We start from the raw sequence: 20,865 nt of genomic DNA, 5'->3' as shown, positions 1-20,865 counted from the left end.
TCACTCTGGTTAGGTTTGCATCGAAAAAAACGCTCTCGGGTGCTTTAGAGTGCCGAGTTATTCACTGCGCATGAAGAAATGACCACCTCCAACGTTTGGTTTATGTTTTATAAGCATTTTTAATTTTATTGCTTAAATCGCATTTTCTCGGCGAGCTGAGCACTTTTTCTGAATTGTGCCGCTCCCGTCACTCTGGTTAGGTTGGCATCGAAAATAACGCTCTCGGGTGCTTTAGAGTGCCGAGTTTATCACTGCGCATGAAGAAATGACCACCTCCAACGTTTGGTTTATGTTTTATAAGCATTTTTAATTTTATTGCTTAAATCGCATTTTCTCGGCGAGCTGAGCGCTTTTTCTGAATTGTGCCGCTCCCGTCACTCTGGTTAGGTTGGCATCGAAAAAAACGCTCTCGGGTGCTTTAGAGTGCCGAGTTATTCACTGCGCATGAAGAAATGACCACCTCCAACGTTTGGTTTATGTTTAATAAGCATTTTTAATTTTATTGCTTAAATCGCATTTTCTCGGCGAGCTGAGCGCTTTTTCTGAATTGTGCCGCTCCCGTCACTCTGGTTAGGTTGGCATCGAAAAAAACGCTCTCGGGTGCTTTAGAGTGCCGAGTTATTCACTGCGCATGAAGAAATGACCACCTCCAACGTTTGGTTTATGTTTAATAAGCATTTTAAATTTTATTGCTTAAATCGCATTTTCTCGGCGAGCTGAGCACTTTTTCTGAATTGTGCCGCTCCCGTCACTCTGGTTAGGTTGGCATCGAAAAAAACGCTCTCGGGTGCTTTAGAGTGCCGAGTTTATTACTGCGCATTAAGAAATGACCACCTCCAACGTTTGGTTTATGTTTTATAAGCATTTTGAATTTTATTGCTTAAATCGCATTTTCTCGGCGAGCTGAGCGCTTTTTCTGAATTGTGCCGCTCCCGTCACTCTGGTTAGGTTGGCATCGAAAAAAACGCTCTCGGGTGCTTTAGAGTGCCGAGTTATTCACTGCGCATGAAGAAATGACCACCTCCAACGTTTGGTTTATGTTTAATAAGCATTTTTAATTTTATTGCTTAAATCGCATTTTCTCGGCGAGCTGAGCACTTTTTCTGAATTGTGCCGCTCCCGTCACTCTGGTTAGGTTGGCATCGAAAAAAACGCTCTCGGGTGCTTTAGAGTGCCGAGTTTATTACTGCGCATTAAGAAATGACCACCTCCAACGTTTGGTTTATGTTTTATAAGCATTTTTAATTTTATTGCTTAAATCGCATTTTCTCGGCGAGCTGAGCACTTTTTCTGAATTGTGCCGCTCCCGTCACTCTGGTTAGGTTGGCATCGAAAAAAACGCTCTCGGGTGCTTTAGAGTGCCGAGTTATTCACTGCGCACGAAGAAATGACCACCTCCAACGTTTGGTTTATGTTTTATAAGCATTTTTAATTTTATTGCTTAAATCGCATTTTCTCGGCGAGCTGAGCGCTTTTTCTGAATTGTGCCGCTCCCGTCACTCTGGTTAGGTTGGCATCGAAAAAAACGCTCTCGGGTGCTTTAGAGTGCCGAGTTTATTACTGCGCATTAAGAAATGACCACCTCCAACGTTTGGTTCATGTTTTATAAGCATTTTTAATTTTATTGCTTAAATCGCATTTTCTCGGCGAGCTGAGCACTTTTTCTGAATTGTGCCGCTCCCGTCACTCTGGTTAGGTTGGCATCGAAAAAAACGCTCTCGGGTGCTTTAGAGTGCCGAGTTTATTACTGCGCATTAAGAAATGACCACCTCCAACGTTTGGTTTATGTTTTATAAGCATTTTTAATTTTATTGCTTAAATCGCATTTTCTCGGCGAGCTGAGCACTTTTTCTGAATTGTGCCGCTCCCGTCACTCTGGTTAGGTTGGCATCGAAAAAAACGCTATCGGGTGCTTTAGAGTGCCGAGTTATTCACTGCGCATGAAGAAATGACCACCTCCAACGTTTGGTTTATGTTTAATGAGCATTTTTAATTCTATTGCTTAAATCGCATTTTCTCGGCGAGCTGAGCACTTTTTCTGAATTGTGCCGCTCCCGTCACTCTGGTTAGGTTGGCATCGAAAAAAACGCTCTCGGGTGCTTTAGAGTGCCGAGTTTATTACTGCGCATTAAGAAATGACCACCTCCAACGTTTGGTTTATGTTTTATAAGCATTTTTAATTTTATTGCTTAAATCGCATTTTCTCGGCGAGCTGAGCACTTTTTCTGAATTGTGCCGCTCCCGTCACTCTGGTTAGGTTGGCATCGAAAAAAACGCTCTCGGGTGCTTTAGAGTGCCGAGTTTATTACTGCGCATTAAGAAATGACCACCTCCAACGTTTGGTTTATGTTTTATAAGCATTTTTAATTTTATTGCTTAAATCGCATTTTCTCGGCGAGCTGAGCAATTTTTCTGAATTGTGCCGCTCCCGTCACTCTGGTTAGGTTGGCATCGAAAAAAACGCTCTCGGGTGCTTTAGAGTGCCGAGTTATTCACTGCGCATGAAGAAATGACCACCTCCAAAGTTTGGTTTATGTTTAATAAGCATTTTTAATTTTATTGCTTGAATCGCATTTTCTCGGCGAGCTGAGCACTTTTTCTGAATTGTGCCGCTCCCGTCACTCTGGTTAGGTTGGCATCGAAAAAAACGCTCTCGGGTGCTTTAGAGTGCCGAGTTTATCACTGCGCATGAAGAAATGACCACCTCCAACGTTTGGTTTATGTTTTATAAGCATTTTTAATTTTAATGCTTAAATCGCATTTTCTCGGCGAGCTGAGCGCTTTTTCTGAATTGTGCCGCTCCGTCACTCTGGTTAGGTTGGCATCGAAAAAAACGCTCTCGGGTGCTTTAGAGTGCCGAGTTTATTACTGCGCATTAAGAAATGACCACCTCCAACGTTTGGTTTATGTTTTATAAGCATTTTTAATTTTATTGCTTAAATCGCATTTTCTCGGCGAGCTGAGCACTTTTTCTGAATTGTGCCGCTCCCGTCACTCTGGTTAAGTTGGCATCGAAAAAAACGCTCTCGGGTGCTTTAGAGTGCCGAGTTTATTACTGCGCATTAAGAAATGACCACCTCCAACGTTTGGTTTATGTTTTATAAGCATTTTTAATTTTATTGCTTAAATCGCATTTTCTCGGCGAGCTGAGCGCTTTTTCTGAATTGTGCCGCTCCCGTCACTCTGGTTAGGTTGGCATCGAAAAAAACGCTCTCGGGTGCTTTAGAGTGCCGAGTTATTCACTGCGCATGAAGAAATGACCACCTCCAACGTTTTGTTTATGTTTAATAAGCATTTTTAATTTTATTGCTTGAATGGCATTTTCTCGGCGAGCTGAGCACTTTTTCTGAATTGTGCCGCTCCCGTCACTCTGGTTAGGTTGGCATCGAAAAAAACGCTCTCGGGTGCTTTAGAGTGCCGAGTTTATCACTGCGCATGAAGAAATGACCACCTCCAACGTTTGGTTTATGTTTTATAAGCATTTTTAATTTTATTGCTTAAATCGCATTTTCTCGGCGAGCTGAGCGCTTTTTCTGAATTGTGCCGCTCCCGTCACTCTGGTTAGGTTGGCATCGAAATAAACGCTCTCGGGTGCTTTAGAGTGCCGAGTTTATCACTGCGCATGAAGAAATGACCACCTCCAACGTTTGGTTTATGTTTTATAAGCATTTTTAATTTTATTGCTTAAATCCCATTTTCTCGGCGAGCTGAGCACTTTCTCTGAATTGTGCCGCTCCCGTCACTCTGGTTAGGTTGGCATCGAAAAAAACGCTCTCGGGTGCTTTAGAGTGCCGAGTTTATCACTGCGCATGAAGAAATGACCACCTCCAACGTTTGGTTTATGTTTTATAAGCATTTTTAAATTTATTGCTTAAATCGCATTTTCTCGGCGAGCTGAGCGCTTTTTCTGAATTGTGCCGCTCCCGTCACTCTGGTTAGGTTGGCATCGAAAAAAACGCTCACGGGTGCTTTAGAGTGCCGAGTTTATTACTGCGCATGAAGAAATGACCACCTCCAACGTTTGGTTTATGTTTAATAAGCATTTTTAATTTTATTGCTTAAATCGCATTTTCTCGGCGAGCTGAGCACTTTTTCTGAATTGTGCCGCTCCCGTCACTCTGGTTAGGTTGGCATCGAAAAAAACGCTCTCGGGTGCTTTAGAGTGCCGAGTTATTCACTGCGCATGAAGAAATGACCACCTCCAACGTTTGGTTTATGTTTTATAAGCATTTTTAATTTTATTGCTTAAATCGCATTTTCTCGGCGAGCTGAGCACTTTTTCTGAATTGTGCCGCTCCCGTCACTCTGGTTAGGTTGGCATCGAAAAAAACGCTCTCGGGTGCTTTAGAGTGCCGAGTTTATCACTGCGCATGAAGAAATGACCACCTCCAACGTTTGGTTTATGTTTTATAAGCATTTTTAATTTTATTGCTTAAATCGCATTTTCTCGGCGAGCTGAGCGCTTTTTCTGAATTGTGCCGCTCCCGTCACTCTGGTTAGGTTGGCATCGAAAAAAACACTCTCGGGTGCTTTAGAGTGCCGAGTTTATCACTGCGCATGAAGAAATGACCACCTCCAACGTAATTTTATTGCTTAAATCACATTTTCTCGGCGAGCTGAGCGCTTTTTCTGAATTGTGCCGCTCCCGTAACTCTGGTTAGGTTGGCATCGAAAAAAACGCTCTCGGGTGCTTTAGAGTGCCGAGTTTATCACTGCGCATGAAGAAATGACCACTTCCAACGTTTGGTTTATGTTTTATAAGCATTTTTAATTTTATTGCTTAAATCGCATTTTCTCGGCGAGCTGAGCACTTTTTCTGAATTGTGCCGCTCCCGTCACTCTGGTTAGGTTGGCATCGAAAAAAACGCTCTCGGGTGCTTTCGAGTGCCGAGTTTATTACTGCGCATTAAGAAATGACCACCTCCAACGTTTGGTTTATGTTTTATAAGCATTTTTAATTTTATTGCTTAAATCGCATTTTCTCGGCGAGCTGAGCACTTTTTCTGAATTGTGCTGCTCCCGTCACTCTGGTTAGGTTGGCATCGAAAAAAACGCTCTCGGGTGCTTTAGAGTGCCGAGTTATTCACTGCGCATGAAGAAATGACCACCTCCAACGTTTGGTTTATGTTTTATAAGCATTTTTAATTTTATTGCTTAAATCGCATTTTCTCGGCGAGCTGAGCACTTTTTCTGAATTGTGCCGCTCCCGTCACTCTGGTTAGGTTGGCATCGAAAATAACGCTCTCGGGTGCTTTAGAGTGCCGAGTTTATCACTGCGCATGAAGAAATGACCACCTCCAACGTTTGGTTTATGTTTTATAAGCATTTTTAATTTTATTGCTTAAATCGCATTTTCTCGGCGAGCTGAGCGCTTTTTCTGAATTGTGCCGCTCCCGTCACTCTGGTTAGGTTGGCATCGAAAAAAACGCTCTCGGGTGCTTTAGAGTGCCGAGTTATTCACTGCGCATGAAGAAATGACCACCTCCAACGTTTGGTTTATGTTTAATAAGCATTTTTAATTTTATTGCTTAAATCGCATTTTCTCGGCGAGCTGAGCGCTTTTTCTGAATTGTGCCGCTCCCGTCACTCTGGTTAGGTTGGCATCGAAAAAAACGCTCTCGGGTGCTTTAGAGTGCCGAGTTTATTACTGCGCATTAAGAAATGACCACCTCCAACGTTTGGTTTATGTTTTATAAGCATTTTGAATTTTATTGCTTAAATCGCATTTTCTCGGCGAGCTGAGCGCTTTTTCTGAATTGTGCCGCTCCCGTCACTCTGGTTAGGTTGGCATCGAAAAAAACGCTCTCGGGTGCTTTATAGTGCCGAGTTTATCACTGCGCATGAAGAAATGACCACCTCCAACGTTTGGTTTATGTTTAATAAGCATTTTTAATTTTATTGCTTAAATCGCATTTTCTCGGCAAGCTGAGCACTTTTTCTGAATTGTGCCGCTCCCGTCACTCTGGTTAGGTTGGCATCGAAAAGAACGCTCTCGGGTGCTTTAGAGTGCCGAGTTCATCACTGCGCATGAAGAAATGACCACCTCCAACGTTTGGTTTATGTTTTATAAGCATTTTTAATTTTATTGCTTAAATCGCATTTTCTCGGTGAGCTGAGCACTTTTTCTGAATTGTGCCGCTCCCGTCACTCTGGTTAGGTTGGCATCGAAAAAAACGCTCACGGGTGCTTTAGAGTGCCAAGTTTATTACTGCGCATTAAGAAATGACCACCTCCAACGTTTGGTTTATGTTTTATAAGCATTTTTAATTGTATTGCTTAAATCGCATTTTCTCGGCAAGCTGAGCACTTTTTCTGAATTGTGCCGCTCCCGTCACTCTGGTTAGGTTGGCATCGAAAAAAACGCTCTCGGGTGCTTTAGAGTGCCGAGTTTATTACTGCGCATTAAGAAATGACCACCTCCAACGTTTGGTTTATGTTTAATAAGCATTTTTAATTTTATTGCTTAAATCGCATTTTCTCGGCGAGCTGAGCACTTTTTCTGAATTGTGCCGCTCCCGTCACTCTGGTTAGGTTGGCATCGAAAAAAACGCTCTCGGGTGCTTTAGAGTGCCGAGTTTATTACTGCGCATTAGGAAATGACCACCTCCAACGTTTGGTTTATGTTTTATAAGCATTTTTAATTTTATTGCTTAAATCGCATTTTCTCGGCGAGCTGAGCGCTTTTTCTGAATTGTGCCGCTCCCGTCACTCTGGTTAGGTTGGCATCAAAAAAAACGCTCTCGGGTGCTTTAGAGTGCCGAGTTTATTACTGCGCATTAAGAAATGACCACCTCCAACGTTTGGTTTATGTTTTATAAGCATTTTTAATTTTATTGCTTAAATCGCATTTTCTCGGCGAGCTGAGCACTTTTTCTGAATTGTGCCGCTCCCGTCACTCTGGTTAGGTTGGCATCGAAAAAAACGCTCTCGGGTGCTTTAGAGTGCCGAGTTTATTACTGCGCATTAAGAAATGACCACCTCCAACGTTTGGTTTATGTTTTATAAGCATTTTTAATTTTATTGCTTAAATAGCATTTTCTCGGCGAGCTGAGCACTTTTTCTGAATTGTGCCGCTCCCGTCACTCTGGTTAGGTTGGCATCGAAAAAAACGCTCTCGGGTGCTTTAGAGTGCCGAGTTTATTACTGCGCATTAAGAAATGACCACCTCCAACATTTGGTTTATGTTTTATAAGCATTTTTAATTTTATTGCTTAAGTCGCATTTTCACGGCGAGCTGAGCACTTTTTCTGAATTGTGCCGCTCCCGTCACTCTGGTTAGGTTGGCATCGAAAAAAACGCTATCGGGTGCTTTAGAGTGCCGAGTTATTCACTGCGCATGAAGAAATGACCACCTCCAACGTTTGGTTTATGTTTAATAAGCATTTTTAATTTTATTGCTTAAATCGCATTTTCTCGGCGAGCTGAGCACTTTTTCTGAATTGTGCCGCTCCCGTCACTCTGGTTAGGTTGGCATCGAAAAAAACGCTCGCGGGTGCTTTAGAGTGCCGAGTTTATTACTGCGCATTAAGAAATGACCACCTCCAACGTTTGGTTTATGTTTTATAAGCATTTTTAATTTTATTGCTTAAATCGCATTTTCTCGGCGAGCTGAGCACTTTTTCTGAATTGTGCCGCTCCCGTCACTCTGGTTAGGTTGGCATCGAAAAAAACGCTCTCGGGTGCTTTAGAGTGCCGAGTTTATTACTGCGCATTAAGAAATGACCACCTCAAACGTTTGGTTTATGTTTTATAAGCATTTTTAATTTTATTGCTTAAATCGCATTTTCTCGGCGAGCTGAGCACTTTTTCTGAATTGTGCCGCTCCTGTCACTCTGGTTAGGTTGGCATCGAAAAAAACGCTCTCGGGTGCTTTAGAGTGCCGAGTTATTCACTGCGCATGAAGAAATGACCACCTCCAACGTTTGGTTTATGTTTAATAAGCATTTTTGATTTTATTGCTTGAATCGCATTTTCTCGGCGAGCTGAGCACTTTTTCTGAATTGTGCCGCTCCCGTCACTCTGGTTAGGTTGGCATCGAAAAAAACGCTCTCGGGTGCTTTAGAGTGCCGAGTTTATCACTGCGCATGAAGAAATGACCACCTCCAACGTTTGGTTTATGTTTTATAAGCATTTTTAATTTTATTGCTTAAATCGCATTTTCTCGGCGAGCTGAGCGCTTTTTCTGAATTGTGCCGCTCCCGTCACTCTGGTTAGGTTGGCATCGAAAAAAACGCTCTCGGGTGCTTTAGAGTGCCGAGTTTATCACTGCGCATGAAGAAATGACCACCTCCAACGTTTGGTTTATGTTTTATAAGCATTTGTAATTTTATTGCTTAAATCGCATTTTCTCGGCGAGCTGAGCACTTTTTCTGAATTGTGCCGCTCCCGTCACTCTGGTTAGGTTGGCATCGAAAAAAACGCTCTCGGGTGCTTTAGAGTGCCGAGTTTATCACTGCGCATGAAGAAATGACCACCTCCAACGTTTGGTTTATGTTTTATAAGCATTTTTAAATTTATTGCTTAAATCGCATTTTCTCGGCGAGCTGAGCGCTTTTTCTGAATTGTGCCGCTCCCGTCACTCTGGTTAGGTTGGCATCGAAAAAAACGCTCTCGGGTGCTTTAGAGTGCCGAGTTATTCACTGCGCATGAAGAAATGACCACCTCCAACGTTTGGTTTATGTTTTATGAGCATTTTTAGTTTTATTGCTTAAATCGCATTTTCTCGGCGAGCTGAGCGCTTTTTCTGAATTGTGCCGCTCCCGTCACTCTGGTTAGGTTGGCATCGAAAAAAACGCTCTCGGGTGCTTTAGAGTGCCAAATTATTCACTGCGCATGAAGAAATGACCACCTCCAACGTTTGGTTTATGTTTTACAAGCATTTTTAGTTTTATTGCTTAAATCGCATTTTCTCGGCGAGCTGAGCACTTTTTCTGAATTGTGCCGCTCCCGTCATTCTGGTTAGGTTGGCATCGAAAAAAACGCTCTCGGGTGCTTTAGAGTGCCGAGTTATTCACTGCGCATGAAGAAATGACCACCTCCAACGTTTGGTTTATGTTTAATAAGCATTTTTAATTTTATTGCTTAAATCGCATTTTCTCGGCGAGCTGAGCGCTTTTTCTGAATTGTGCCGCTCCCGTCACTCTGGTTAGGTTGGCATCGAAAAAAACGCTCTCGGGTGCTTTAGAGTGCCAAATTATTCACTGCGCATGAAGAAATGACCACCTCCAACGTTTGGTTTATGTTTAATAAGCATTTTTAATTTTATTGCTTAAATCGCATTTTCTCGGCGAGCTGAGCACTTTTTCTGAATTGTGCCGCTCCCGTCACTCTGGTTAGGTTGGCATCGAAAAAAACGCTCTCGGGTGCTTTAGAGTGCCGAGTTTATTACTGCGCATTAGGAAATGACCACCTCCAACGTTTGGTTTATGTTTTATAAGCATTTTTAATTTTATTGCTTAAATCGCATTTTCTCGGCGAGCTGAGCGCTTTTTCTGAATTGTGCCGCTCACGTCACTCTGGTTAGGTTGGCATAAAAAAAAACGCTCTCGGGTGCTTTAGAGTGCCGAGTTTATTACTGCGCATTAAGAAATGACCACCTCCAACGTTTGGTTTATGTTTTATAAGCATTTTTAATTTTATTGCTTAAATCGCATTTTCTCGGCGAGCTGAGCACTTTTTCTGAATTGTGCCGCTCCCGTCACTCTGGTTAGGTTGGCATCGAAAAAAACGCTCTCGGGTGCTTTAGAGTGCCGAGTTTATTACTGCGCATTAAGAAATGACCACCTCCAACGTTTGGTTTATGTTTTATAAGCATTTTTAATTTTATTGCTTAAATCGCATTTTCTCGGCGAGCTGAGCACTTTTTCTGAATTGTGCCGCTCCCGTCACTCTGGTTAGGTTGGCATCGAAAAAAACGCTCTCGGGTGCTTTAGAGTGCCGAGTTTATTACTGCGCATTAAGAAATGACCACCTCCAACGTTTGGTTTATGTTTTATAAGCATTTTTAATTTTATTGCTTAAATCGCATTTTCTCGGCGAGCTGAGCACTTTTTCTGAATTGTGCCGCTCCCGTCACTCTGGTTAGGTTGGCATCGAAAAAAACGCTCTCGGGTGCTTTAGAGTGCCGAGTTTATTACTGCGCATTAAGAAATGACCACCTCCAACGTTTGGTTTATGTTTTATAAGCATTTTTAATTTTATTGCTTAAATCGCATTTTCTCGGCGAGCTGAGCACTTTTTCTGAATTGTGCCGCTCCCGTCACTCTGGTTAGGTTGGCATCGAAAAAAACGCTCTCGGGTGCTTTAGAGTGCCGAGCTTATTACTGCGCATTAAGAAATGACCACCTCCAACGTTTGGTTTATGTTTTATAAGCATTTTTAATTTTATTGCTTAAATCGCATTTTCTCGGCGAGCTAAGCACTTTTTCTGAATTGTGCCGCTCCCGTCACTCTGGTTAGGTTGGCATCGAAAAAAACGCTCTCGGGTGCTTTAGAGTGCCGAGTTATTCACTGCGCATGAAGAAATGACCACCTCCAACGTTTGGTTTATGTTTTATAAGCATTTTTAATTTTATTGCTTAAATCGCATTTTCTCGGCGAGTTGAGCGCTTTTTCTGAATTGTGCCGCTCCCGTCACTCTGGTTAGGTTGGCATCGAAAAAAACGCTCTCGGGTGCTTTAGAGTGCCGAGTTATTCACTGCGCATGAAGAAATGACCACCTCCAACGTTTGGTTTATGTTTAATAAGCATTTTTAATTTTATTGCTTAAATCCCATTTTCTCGGCGAGCTGAGCACTTTTTCTGAATTGTGCCGCTCCCGTCACTCTGGTTAGGTTGGCATCGAAAAAAACGCTCTCGGGTGCTTTAGAGTGCCGAGTTTATTACTGCGCATTAAGAAATGACCACCTCCAACGTTTGGTTTATGTTTTATAAGCATTTTTAATTTTATTGCTTAAATCGCATTTTCTCGGCGAGCTGAGGACTTTTTCTGAATTGTGCCGCTCCCGTCACTCTGGTTAGGTTGGCATCGAAAAAAACGCTCTCGGGTGCTTTAGAGTGCCGACTTTATCACTGCGCATGAAGAAATGACCACCTCCAACGTTTGGTTTATGTTTTATAAGCATTTTTAATTTTACTGCTTAAATCGCATTTTCTCGGCGAGCTGAGCACTTTTTCTGAATTGTGCCGCTCCCGTCACTCTGGTTAGGTTGGCATCGAAAAAAACGCTCTCGGGTGCTTTAGAGTGCCGAGTTTATTACTGCGCATTAAGAAATGACCACCTCCAACGTTTGGTTTATGTTTTATAAGCATTTTTAATTTTATTGCTTAAATCGCATTTTCTCGGCGAGCTGAGCACTTTTTCTGAATTGTGCCGCTCCCGTCACTCTGGTTAGGTTGGCATCGAAAAAAACGCTCTCGGGTGCTTTAGAGTGCCGAGTTTATTACTGCGCATTAAGAAATGACCACCTCCAACGTTTGGTTTATGTTTTATAAGCATTTTTAATTTTATTGCTTAAATCGCATTTTCTCGGCGAGCTGAGCACTTTTTCTGAATTGTGCCGCTCCCGTCACTCTGGTTAGGTTGGCATCGAAAAAAACGCTCTCGGGTGCTTTAGAGTGCAGTTATTCACTGCGCATGAAGAAATGACCACCTCCAACGTTTGGTTTATGTTTTATTAGCATTTTTAAATTTATTGCTTAAATCGCATTTTCTCGGCGAGCTGAGCGCTTTTTCTGAATTGTGCCGCTCCCGTCACTCTGGTTAGGTTGGCATCGAAAAAAACGCTCTCGGGTACTTTAGAGTGCCGAGTTATTCACTGCGCATGAAGAAATGACCACCTCCAACGTTTGGTTTATGTTTTATAAGCATTTTTAGTTTTATTGCTTAAATCGCATTTTCTCGGCGAGCTGAGCACTTTTTCTGAATTGTGCCGCTCCCGTCACTCTGGTTAGGTTGGCATCGAAAAAAACGCTCTCGGGTGCTTTAGAGTGCCGAGTTTATCACTGCGCATGAAGAAATGACCACCTCCAACGTTTGGTTTATGTTTAATAAGCATTTTTAATTTTATTGCTTAAATCGCATTTTCTCGGCGAGCTGAGCACTTTTTCTGAATTGTGCCGCTCCCGTCACTCTGGTTAGGTTGGCATCGAAAAAAACGCTCTCGGGTGCTTTAGAGTGCCGACTTTATCACTGCGCATGAAGAAATGACCACCTCCAACGTTTGGTTTATGTTTTATAAGCATTTTTAATTTTATTGCTTAAATCGCATTTTCTCGGCGAGCTGAGCACTTTTTCTGAATTGTGCCGCTCCCGTCACTCTGGTTAGGTTGGCATCGAAAAAAACGCTCACGGGTGCTTTAGAGTGCCGAGTTTATTACTGCGCATTAAGAAATGACCACCTCCAACGTTTGGTTTATGTTTTATAAGCATTTTTAATTTTATTGCTTAAATCGCATTTTCTCGGCGAGCTGAGCACTTTTTCTGAATTGTGCCGCTCCCGTCACTCTGGTTAGGTTGGCATCGAAAAAAACGCTCTCGGGTGCTTTAGAGTGCCGAGTTATTCACTGCGCATGAAGAAATGACTACCTCCAACGTTTGGTTTATGTTTTATAAGCATTTTTAATTTTATTGCTTAAATCGCATTTTCTCGGCGAGCTGAGCACTTTTTCTGAATTGTGCCGCTCCCGTCACTCTGGTTAGGTTGGCATCGAAAAAAACGCTCTCGGGTGCTTTAGAGTGCCGAGTTTATCACTGCGCATGAAGAAATGACCACCTCCAACGTTTGGTTTATGTTTTATAAGCATTTTTAATTTTATTGCTTAAATCGCATTTTCTCGGCGAGCTGAGCGCTTTTTCTGAATTGTGCCGCTCCCGTCACTCTGGTTAGGTTGGCATCGAAAAAAACGCTCTCGGGTGCTTTAGAGTGCCGAGTTTATCACTGCGCATGAAGAAATGACCACCTCCAACGTTTGGTTTATGTTTTATAAGCATTTTTAATTTTATTGCTTAAATCGCATTTTCTCGGCGAGCTGAGCGCTTTTTCTGAATTGTGCCGCTCCCGTAACTCTGGTTAGGTTGGCATCGAAAAAAACGCTCTCGGGTGCTTTAGAGTGCCGAGTTTATCACTGCGCATGAAGAAATGACCACCTCCAACGTTTGGTTTATGTTTTATAAGCATTTTTAATTTTATTGCTTAAATCGCATTTTCTCGGCGAGCTGAGCACTTTTTCTGAATTGTGCCGCTCCCGTCACTCTGGTTAGGTTGGCATCGAAAAAAACGCTCTCGGGTGCTTTAGAGTGCCGAGTTTATTACTGCGCATGAAGAAATGACCACCTCCAACGTTTGGTTTATGTTTTATAAGCATTTTTAATTTTATTGCTTAAATCGCATTTTCTCGGCGAGCTGAGCGCTTTTTCTGAATTGTGCCGCTCCCGTCACTCTGGTTAGGTTGGCATCGAAAAAAACGCTCTCGGGTGCTTTAGAGTGCCGAGTTTATCACTGCGCATGAAGAAATGACCACCTCCAACGTTTGGTTTATGTTTTATAAGCATTTGTAATTTTATTGCTTAAATCGCATTTTCTCGGCGAGCTGAGCACTTTTTCTGAATTGTGCCGCTCCCGTCACTCTGGTTAGGTTGGCATCGAAAAAAACGCTCTCGGGTGCTTTAGAGTGCCGAGTTTATCACTGCGCATGAAGAAATGACCACCTCCAACGTTTGGTTTATGTTTTATAAGCATTTTTAAATTTATTGCTTAAATCGCATTTTCTCGGCGAGCTGAGCGCTTTTTCTGAATTGTGCCGCTCCCGTCACTCTGGTTAGGTTGGCATCGAAAAAAACGCTCTCGGGTGCTTTAGAGTGCCGAGTTATTCACTGCGCATGAAGAAATGACCACCTCCAACGTTTGGTTTATGTTTTATGAGCATTTTTAGTTTTATTGCTTAAATCGCATTTTCTCGGCGAGCTGAGCACTTTTTCTGAATTGTGCCGCTCCCGTCACTCTGGTTAGGTTGGCATCGAAAAAAACGCTCTCGGGTGCTTTAGAGTGCCGAGTTTATCACTGCGCATGAAGAAATGACCACCTCCAACGTTTGGTTTATGTTTAATAAGCATTTTTAATTTTATTGCTTAAATCGCATTTTCTCGGCGAGCTGAGCACTTTTTCTGAATTGTGCTGCTCCCGTCACTCTGGTTAGGTTGGCATCGAAAAAAACGCTCTCGGGTGCTTTAGAGTGCCGACTTTATCACTGCGCATGAAGAAATGACCACCTCCAACGTTTGGTTTATGTTTTATAAGCATTTTTGATTTTATTGCTTAAATCGCATTTTCTCGGCGAGCTGAGCGCTTTTTCTGAATTGTGCCGCTCCCGTCACTCTGGTTAGGTTGGCATCGAAAAAAACGCTATCGGGTGCTTTAGAGTGCCGAGTTATTCACTGCGCATGAAGAAATGACCACCTCCAACGTTTGGTTTATGCTTAATAAGCATTTTTAATTTTATTGCTTAAATCGCATTTTCTCGGCGAGCTGAGCACTTTTTCTGAATTGTGCCGCTCCCGTCACTCTGGTTAGGTTGGCATCGAAAAAAACGCTCTCGGGTGCTTTAGAGTGCCGAGTTTATTACTGCGCATTAAGAAATGACCACCTCCAACGTTTGGTTTATGTTTTATAAGCATTTTTAATTTTATTGCTTAAATCGCATTTTCTCGGCGAGCTGAGCACTTTTTCTGAATTGTGCCGCTCCCGTCACTCTGGTTAGGTTGGCATCGAAAAAAACGCTCTCGGGTGCTTTAGAGTGCCGAGTTTATTACTGCGCATTAAGAAATGACCACCTCCAACGTTTGGTTTATGTTTTATAAGCATTTTTAATTTTATTGCTTAAATCGCATTTTCTCGGCGAGCTGAGCACTTTTTCTGAATTGTGCCGCTCCCGTCACTCTGGTTAGGTTGGCATCGAAAAAAACGCTCTCGGGTGCTTTAGAGTGCCGAGTTATTCACTGCGCATGAAGAAATGACCACCTCCAACGTTTGGTTTATGTTTAATAAGCATTTTTAATTTTATTGCTTGAATCGCATTTTCTCGGCGAGCTGAGCACTTTTTCTGAATTGTGCCGCTCCCGTCACTCTGGTTAGGTTGGCATCGAAAAAAACGCTCTCGGGTGCTTTAGAGTGCCGAGTTTATTACTGCGCATTAAGAAATGACCACCTCCAACGTTTGGTTTATGTTTTATAAGCATTTTTAATTTTATTGCTTAAATCGCATTTTCTCGGCGAGCTGAGCACTTTTTCTGAATTGTGCCGCTCCCGTCACTCTGGTTAGGTTGGCATCGAAAAAAACGCTCTCGGGTGCTTTAGAGTGCCGAGTTATTCACTGCGCATGAAGAAATGACCACCTCCAACGTTTGGTTTATGTTTTATAAGCATTTTTAATTTTATTGCTTAAATCGCATTTTCTCGGCGAGCTGAGCACTTTTTCTGAATTGTGCCGCTCCCGTCACTCTGGTTAGGTTGGCATCGAAAAAAACGCTCTCGGGTGCTTTAGAGTGCCGAGTTTATCACTGCGCATGAAGAAATGACCACCTCCAACGTTTGGTTTATGTTTTATAAGCATTTTTAATTTTATTGCTTAAATCGCATTTTCTCGGCGAGCTGAGCGCTTTTTCTGAATTGTGCCGCTCCCGTCACTCTGGTTAGGTTGGCATCGAAAAAAACGCTCTCGGGTGCTTTAGAGTGCCGAGTTTATCACTGCGCATGAAGAAATGACCACCTCCAACGTTTGGTTTATGTTTTATAAGCATTTTTAATTTTATTGCTTAAATCGCATTTTCTCGGCGAGCTGAGCGCTTTTTCTGAATTGTGCCGCTCCCGTAACTCTGGTTAGGTTGGCATCGAAAAAAACGCTCTCGGGTGCTTTAGAGTGCCGAGTTTATCACTGCGCATGAAGAAATGACCACCTCCAACGTTTGGTTTATGTTTTATAAGCATTTTTAATTTTATTGCTTAAATCGCATTTTCTCGGCGAGCTGAGCACTTTTTCTGAATTGTGCCGCTCCCGTCACTCTGGTTAGGTTGGCATCGAAAAAAACGCTCTCGGGTGCTTTAGAGTGCCGAGTTATTCACTGCGCATGAAGAAATGACCACCTCCAACGTTTGGTTTATGTTTAATAAGCATTTTTAATTTTATTGCTTGAATCGCATTTTCTCGGCGAGCTGAGCACTTTTTCTGAATTGTGCCGCTCCCGTCACTCTGGTTAGGTTGGCATCGAAAAAAACACTCTCGGGTGCTTTAGAGTGCCGAGTTTATCACTGCGCATGAAGAAATGACCACCTCCAACGTTTGGTTTATGTTTTATAAGCATTTTTAATTTTATTGCTTAAATCGCATTTTCTCGGCGAGCTGAGCGCTTTTTCTGAATTGTGCCGCTCCCGTCACTCTGGTTAGGTTGACATCGAAAAAAACGCTCTCGGGTGCTTTAGAGTGCCGAGTTTATCACTGCGCATGAAGAAATGACCACCTCCAACGTTTGGTTTATGTTTTATAAGCATTTTTAATTTTATTGCTTAAATCGCATTTTCTCGGCGAGCTGAGCACTTTTTCTGAATTGTGCGGCTCCCGTCACTCTGGTTAGGTTGGCATCGAAAAAAACGCTCTCGGGTGCTTTAGAGTGCCGAGTTTATCACTGCGCATGAAGAAATGACCACCTCCAACGTTTGGTTTATGTTTTATAAGCATTTTTAATTTTATTGCTTAAATCGCATTTTCTCGGCGAGCTGAGCGCTTTTTCTGAATTGTGCCTCTCCCGTCACTCTGGTTAGGTTGGCATCGAAAAAAACGCTCTCGGGTGCTTTAGAGTGCCGAGTTATTCACTGCGCATGAAGAAATGACCACCTCCAACGTTTGGTTTATGTTTAATAAGCATTTTTAATTTTATTGCTTAAATCGCATTTTCTCGGCGAGCTGAGCGCTTTTTCTGAATTGTGCCGCTCCCGTCACTCTGGTTAGGTTGGCATCGAAAAAAACGCTCTCGGGTGCTTTAGAGTGCCGAGTTATTCACTGCGCATGAAGAAATGACAACCTCCAACGTTTGGTTCATGTTTAATAAGCATTTTTAATTTTATTGCTTAAATCGCATTTTCTCGGCGAGCTGAGCACTTTTTCTGAATTGTGCCGCTCCCGTCACTCTGGTTAGGTTGGCATCGAAAAAAACGCTCTCGGGTGCTTTAGAGTGCCGAGTTTATTACTGCGCATTAAGAAATGACCACCTCCAACGTTTGGTTTATGTTTTATAAGCATTTTTAATTTTATTGCTTAAATCGCATTTTCTCGGCGAGCTGAGCGCTTTTTCTGAATTGTGCCGCTCCCGTCACTCTGGTTAGGTTGGCATCGAAAAAAACGCTCTCGGGTGCTTGAGAGTGCCGAGTTTATTACTGCGCATTAAGAAATGACCACCTCCAACGTTTGGTTTATGTTTTATAAGCATTTTTAATTTTATTGCTTAAATCGCATTTTCTCGGCGAGCTGAGCACTTTTTCTGAATTGTGCCGCTCCCGTCACTCTGGTTAGGTTGGCATCGAAAAAAACGCTCTCGGGTACTTTAGAGTGCCGAGTTTATTACTGCGCATTAAAAAATGACCACCTCCAACGTTTGGTTTATGTTTTATAAGCATTTTTAATTTTATTGCTTAAATCGCATTTTCTCGGCGAGCTGAGCACTTTTTCTGAATTGTGCCGCTCCCGTCACTCTGGTTAGGTTGGCATCGAAAAAAACGCTATCGGGTGCTTTAGAGTGCCGAGTTATTCACTGCGCATGAAGAAATGACCACCTCCAACGTTTGGTTTATGTTTAATAAGCATTTTTAATTTTATTGCTTAAATCGCATTTTCTCGGCGAGCTGAGCACTTTTTCTGAATTGTGCCGCTCCCGTCACTCTGGTTAGGTTGGCATCGAAAAAAACGCTCTCGGGTGCTTTAGAGTGCCGAGTTATTCACTGCGCATGAAGAAATGACCACCTCCAACGTTTGGTTTATGTTTAATAAGCATTTTTAATTTTATTGCTTAAATCGCATTTTCTCGGCGAGCTGAGCGCTTTTTCTGAATTGTGCCTCTCCCGTCACTCTGGTTAGGTTGGCATCGAAAAAAACGCTCTCGGGTGCTTTAGAGTGCCGAGTTATTCACTGCGCATGAAGAAATGACCACCTCCAACGTTTGGTTTATGTTTTATAAGCATTTTTAATTATATTGCTTAAATCGCATTTTCTCGGCGACCTGAGCGCTTTTTCTGAATTGTGCCGCTCCCGTCACTCTGGTTAGGTTGGCATCGAAAAAAACGCTCTCGGGTGCTTTAGAGTGCCGAGTTTATCACTGCGCATGAAGAAATGACCACCTCCAACGTTTGGTTTATGTTTTATAAGCATTTTTAATTTTATTGCTTAAATCGCATTTTCTCGGCGAGCTGAGCACTTTTTCTGAATTGTGCCGCTCCCGTCACTCTGGTTAGGTTGGCATCGAAAAAAACGCTCTCGGGTGCTTTAGAGTGCCGAGTTTATCACTGCGCATGAAGAAATGACCACCTCCAACGTTTGGTTTATGTTTTATAAGCATTTTTAAATTTATTGCTTAAATCGCATTTTCTCGGCGAGCTGAGCGCTTTTTCTGAATTGTGCCGCTCCCGTCACTCTGGTTAGGTTGGCATCGAAAAAAACGCTCTCGGGTGCTTTAGAGTGCCGAGTTATTCACTGCGCATGAAGAAATGACCACCTCCAACGTTTGGTTTATGTTTTATAAGCATTTTTAGTTTTATTGCTTAAATCGCATTTTCTCGGCGAGCTGAGCACTTTTTCTGAATTGTGCCGCTCCCGTCACTCTGGTTAGGTTGGCATCGAAAAAAACGCTCTCGGGTGCTTTAGAGTGCCGAGTTTATCACTGCGCATTAAGAAATGACCACCTCCAACGTTTGGTTTATGTTTTATAAGCATTTTTAATTTTATTGCTTAAATCGCATTTTCTCGGCGAGCTGAGCACTTTTTCTGAATTGTGCTGCTCCCGTCACTCTGGTTAGGTTTGCATCGAAAAAAACGCTCTCGGGTGCTTTAGAGTGCCGAGTTATTCACTGCGCATGAAGAAATGACCACCTCCAACGTTTGGTTTATGTTTTATAAGCATTTTTAATTTTATTGCTTAAATCGCATTTTCTCGGCGAGCTGAGCACTTTTTCTGAATTGTGCCGCTCCCGTCACTCTGGTTAGGTTGGCATCGAAAATAACGCTCTCGGGTGCTTTAGAGTGCCGAGTTTATCACTGCGCATGAAGAAATGACCACCTCCAACGTTTGGTTTATGTTTTATAAGCATTTTTAATTTTATTGCTTAAATCGCATTTTCTCGGCGAGCTGAGCGCTTTTTCTGAATTGTGCCGCTCCCGTCACTCTGGTTAGGTTGGCATCGAAAAAAACGCTCTCGGGTGCTTTAGAGTGCCGAGTTATTCACTGCGCATGAAGAAATGACCACCTCCAACGTTTGGTTTATGTTTAATAAGCATTTTTAATTTTATTGCTTAAATCGCATTTTCTCGGCGAGCTGAGCGCTTTTTCTGAATTGTGCCGCTCCCGTCACTCTGGTTAGGTTGGCATCGAAAAAAACGCTCTCGGGTGCTTTAGAGTGCCGAGTTATTCACTGCGCATGAAGAAATGACCACCTCCAACGTTTGGTTTATGTTTAATAAGCATTTTAAATTTTATTGCTTAAATCGCATTTTCTCGGCGAGCTGAGCACTTTTTCTGAATTGTGCCGCTCCCGTCACTCTGGTTAGGTTGGCATCGAAAAAAACGCTCTCGGGTGCTTTAGAGTGCCGAGTTTATTACTGCGCATTAAGAAATGACCACCTCCAACGTTTGGTTTATGTTTTATAAGCATTTTGAATTTTATTGCTTAAATCGCATTTTCTCGGCGAGCTGAGCGCTTTTTCTGAATTGTGCCGCTCCCGTCACTCTGGTTAGGTTGGCATCGAAAAAAACGCTCTCGGGTGCTTTAGAGTGCCGAGTTATTCACTGCGCATGAAGAAATGACCACCTCCAACGTTTGGTTTATGTTTAATAAGCATTTTTAATTTTATTGCTTAAATCGCATTTTCTCGGCGAGCTGAGCACTTTTTCTGAATTGTGCCGCTCCCGTCACTCTGGTTAGGTTGGCATCGAAAAAAACGCTCTCGGGTGCTTTAGAGTGCCGAGTTTATTACTGCGCAATAAGAAATGACCACCTCCAACGTTTGGTTTATGTTTTATAAGCATGTTTAATTTTATTGCTTAAATCGCATTTTCTCGGCGAGCTGAGCACTTTTTCTGAATTGTGCCGCTCCCGTCACTCTGGTTAGGTTGGCATCGAAAAAAACGCTCTCGGGTGCTTTAGAGTGCCGAGTTATTCACTGCGCACGAAGAAATGACCACCTCCAACGTTTGGTTTATGTTTTATAAGCATTTTTAATTTTATTGCTTAAATCGCATTTTCTCGGCGAGCTGAGCGCTTTTTCTGAATTGTGCCGCTCCCGTCACTCTGGTTAGGTTGGCATCGAAAAAAACGCTCTCGGGTGCTTTAGAGTGCCGAGTTTATTACTGCGCATTAAGAAATGACCACCTCCAACGTTTGGTTCATGTTTTATAAGCATTTTTAATTTTATTGCTTAAATCGCATTTTCTCGGCGAGCTGAGCACTTTTTCTGAATTGTGCCGCTCCCGTCACTCTGGTTAGGTTGGCATCGAAAAAAACGCTCTCGGGTGCTTTAGAGTGCCGAGTTTATTACTGCGCATTAAGAAATGACCACCTCCAACGTTTGGTTTATGTTTTATAAGCATTTTTAATTTTATTGCTTAAA

This window comes from Syngnathus typhle, linkage group LG8 (assembly GCF_033458585.1).
Source record: "Syngnathus typhle isolate RoL2023-S1 ecotype Sweden linkage group LG8, RoL_Styp_1.0, whole genome shotgun sequence".
Taxonomy (NCBI): Eukaryota; Metazoa; Chordata; class Actinopteri; order Syngnathiformes; family Syngnathidae; genus Syngnathus; species Syngnathus typhle.
Note: the sequence above shows the minus strand (reverse complement) of the source record.